The sequence below is a fragment of the Sinocyclocheilus grahami genome, unplaced genomic scaffold (assembly GCF_001515645.1).
Source record: "Sinocyclocheilus grahami isolate Dianchi unplaced genomic scaffold, SAMN03320097.WGS_v1.1 scaffold148.1, whole genome shotgun sequence".
Lineage (NCBI taxonomy): Eukaryota > Metazoa > Chordata > Actinopteri > Cypriniformes > Cyprinidae > Sinocyclocheilus > Sinocyclocheilus grahami.
The window spans coordinates 106,100-110,339 of record NW_015505327.1 but is presented as its reverse complement, the minus strand read 5'-3'; positions in this window follow the sequence as shown (position 1 = coordinate 110,339).

Sequence of the window (4,240 nt, the reverse complement as noted above, 5' to 3'; positions counted from 1 at the left end):
TTTCTCTTCAAACGGCTTCACACCGGCGCATCTTGTCTGCGCTACAAGAGCCGCTGCACGCTGCGATACAAGACTTTCACTCGCATTTCGGGACAGTTGACAGAATTGTCACTTGCCTAATCAGGTCAATGTTGCATCGTCAGAAAATTTTATTTTTTATTTGCACGTCTTTTTAAGCCATTCGGTACTCGCGCGCTCCAGAGGCGGACACACAAAATGACACCAAAATGGCCATCCTGGCCACACAGTTAAATAAATGATAATATTCAGTGATGTGATATGTGAAATGTGGAGTAACGTCTGGCGCAGTTGCAGCTTGTACTTATTACTAAAAGAAGAAAGCAAACGAGTTGCATTAATAGTCATTCATTTTAGTTAACATATGCTATGATAATTTGAAAATATTTTTATTCTTATTGTAAAATAATGGAACATTTAGGTAATGAATATTGTCTCAAAAGTCATGGAAAAGTCATGGAAATGTATTGGTAAAAATGTGTACGAACCCTGGAGTTTACTTTTAGAAGCCACTTTTTTGTGTGAAGCTATGCTCAGTAATGTTCCAGTGTGCTGTAAAAGAAAAGATTAATCTTTTTGTTTCAAGTTGAAAGTTGTTTACTGATGTAGTGCAACAACAAAATTTATTTCACCAGAAAATTCTAACTTTTTCTGTGTGTGCAAGAATAATCAATCAATGAATCAATCAATTATTATTGTGTCCACTTTACATTAAAGTTCACTTTGACTGGTTACTAATGTTTAATACTCATTAATAAATGGTTCACAGGAGTTCACGTTACATTAAGGTTCACTTTCACAGGTTATTAACGTTTGTAACTCATTAATAACTGGTTCACAGGTGTTCACTTTACATTAAGGTTCACTTTCACAGGTTATTAACGTTTGTAACTCATTAATAACTGGTTCACAGGTGTTCACTTTACATTAAGGTTCACTTTCACAGGTTATTAACGTTTGTAACTCATTAATAACTGGTTCACAGGTGTTCACTTTACATTAAGGTTCACTTTCACATGTTACTAATATTTTTAACTCATTAATAAATGGTTCACAGGTGTTCACGTTACAATAAGTTTCACTTTTACAGGTTACTAATGTTTGTAACTCATTAATAAATGGTTCACAGGTGATCACTTAATATTAAGGTTCACTTTCACTAGTTACTAAAATTTGTAGCTCATTAATAAATGGTTCACAGGTGTTCACTTTAAGGTTCACTTTCACAGGTTACTAACGTTTATAGATAATTAATAAATGGTTCACAGGTGTTCACTTTACATTAACTCTTTCCCCGCCAGCATTTTTGAAAAAGTTGCCAGCGATTTTGATGATTTTCACTAAAATTTGACGGCCTCCAGAATATTTTGCTGTATGAATATTTGAATATGCAATACACCAAAATAAAGATCAGAGCCTCTACTTTTAAACAAAACATTCAGTTTTATTCTAGCTTAAAGCATTATTTTTTTAATCAACACTTGAATATAGGTAGGTTTCATAAAAATGCATAATTTTGAGCAAAAAGGTGAGAAAATCAAATTTTTATCAAAAACTACATCTGGGTTATATTCAGTACAATTATCAAAGCATAAATCCAACACCTCCAAAGCTTGCACAGACATATACCACTTCCTGGATCAACATTTTACACCGTAACATTATGCAGTTTTCATTTATATGCTGCCATTGCTGATGATCGCATTATTTTTCATATGCATCTCTTTACATAAGAGAGCGCTCGTTTCTCCGTCCTGTTCACGTGTGTTTTTGTTCGGGAGGTTTTATACTTATTCAGAAGATGTGTAATAGCGCCCCCTAGTGTATAACAGTGAAAACACGAAAAGACCTAAAAACTCGTCTTTGGCGGGGAAGCGTTGTCTTCTAAAAGACTAGATAACTCTTCAATGGTGGGGAAAGAGTTAAGGTTTACTTTCACAGGTTACTAACATTTATAGATAATTAATAAATGGTTCACAGGTGTTCACTTTACATTAAGGTTTACATTCAAAGGTTACTAACGTTTATAGATCATTAATAAATGGTTCACAGGTGATCACTTTACATTAAGGTTCATTTTTAGACGTTATTAACGTTTAACTCATTAATAACTGGTTCACAGATGTTCACGTTACATTAAGGTGCACTTTTACATTAATTAATAGTTCATCACATTAAGGTTCATAGGCAATATTGGAATTAAAATGTTCAATATTAATATCTCATCAAGTCATGGTTGTGCTTTTATGATTTTTCTCCCAAAATAAAAATCAAGATGATAATTTCATTTTGATAAACAAAATATATTGGTTTCTAATTATTGCTTTGGATAGGCATCATGAACTTTTGCTGAGAATCATGGGTAAGGTACAGAGTAGATTCTGGTAAGAAACATTGTAAGAAAAGTGACACGAGTCATGAGATATAAATGAGAAAACCATAAATACAACACCCTTCAGTCTTGCTAAAATAGTACATTTTTGCTGCATCATGAAATAAATCAGGAATCAGGTTTTGAGTGAAATAAGTATTAATAAATATACAGTGGTGTGAAAAAGTGTTGGCCCCCTTCCTGTTTTTTAATTTTTTTGCATATTTGTCACACTTAAAAGATTCAGATAATCAAACAAATTTTAATATTACACAAAGATAATGCAAGTAAATACAAAATCCACTGTATTTGTTAAGCATTTATAACATGTGAGTTAAAAATGGCTCACTATTTGGCAGGTATTGCATTAAAATCCCCCTTTTACTCATGCATTTATAACTGCTTATCAATGATTTATAATGCATGTGTAAGTGAGTTATTAGTCATTTATTAACACTGTTATAAACCCTTTATAAAGGGAACCTTAATGTAAAGTGTTACCAATTTCTCAATCTTTTCTGATGAAGAAACAAACTCATTTACATCTTTGGACGGCCTGAGGGTGAGTACATTTTCAGAAATCTTTTAAAATTTTGGTCAGCTATTTCTTTAACGGCCATTCAGAAGAAGCTGTGTATTCTGGCTAAATACCATTTATGCAAGCAACATATATATGGTTAATATTTCTATTATGTTGGTGAAGTTTAGTCTATTGAAAATGAATGTCTTGTTCTTGGAGTGAATGTTTGTGTAGAATTTGTGGTACTGGAAATAAACATTATAACCAGGAACGTTTCTATTGGGAGGAAAGATGCTGCCTTTGGCATACATGGGAAACTCATACCTCAGGGTTGGGCATTTGCTATTATTCATTATTATTGTTATTTGTTACACATTCAAAACAGAAACATAACATATAATCCCCCTTTTACTCATGCATTTATAACTGCTTATCAATGATTTATAATGCATGTGTAAGTGAGTTATTAGTCATTTATTAACACTGTTATAAACCCTTTATAAAGGGAACCTTAATGTAAAGTGTTACCAATTTCTCAATCTTTTCTGATGAAGAAACAAACTCATTTACATCTTTGGACGGCCTGAGGGTGAGTACATTTTCAGAAATCTTTTAAAATTTTGGTCAGCTATTTCTTTAACGGCCATTCAGAAGAAGCTGTGTATTCTGGCTAAATACCATTTATGCAAGCAACATATATATGGTTAATATTTCTATTATGTTGGTGAAGTTTAGTCTATTGAAAATGAATGTCTTGTTCTTGGAGTGAATGTTTGTGTAGAATTTGTGGTACTGGAAATAAACATAACCAGGAACGTTGCTATTGGGAGGAAAGATGCTGCCTTTGGCATACATGGGAAACTCATACCTCAGGGTTGGGCATTTGCTATTATTCATTATTATTGTTATTTGTTACACATTCAAAACAGAAACATAACCATAACATAAATACATTATATAAATATTATATTCTAGATCAACACGCCCCTACTTTTGGGGGGTCCTGCGCCCACCAAACAACTGCAATTAAGATGAATGGGGATGCTGATTGTGATCAGGTTTTCATTGTTCATTGTGTATTAATATACCTTGTTTCCTTCACTGTGTCTGTTACGGGGCTGACGAGACGTGAGAATCCATATGCAAAGCTTTATTTGGAGAAGACCGAGACATGGTCATAAGACAGGCAGGGTCAAACAGTGGCAACCAGAAAAATGGCGGGCAAGACACAAGAATAATCCTAGGGCTAGCGAGGGTCGACGATTGGCAGACAGAGTCACAGGGGCAAGGCTAAAAGGGAGAAATCCAGGAAAACAGGCGAAGATCAAAAC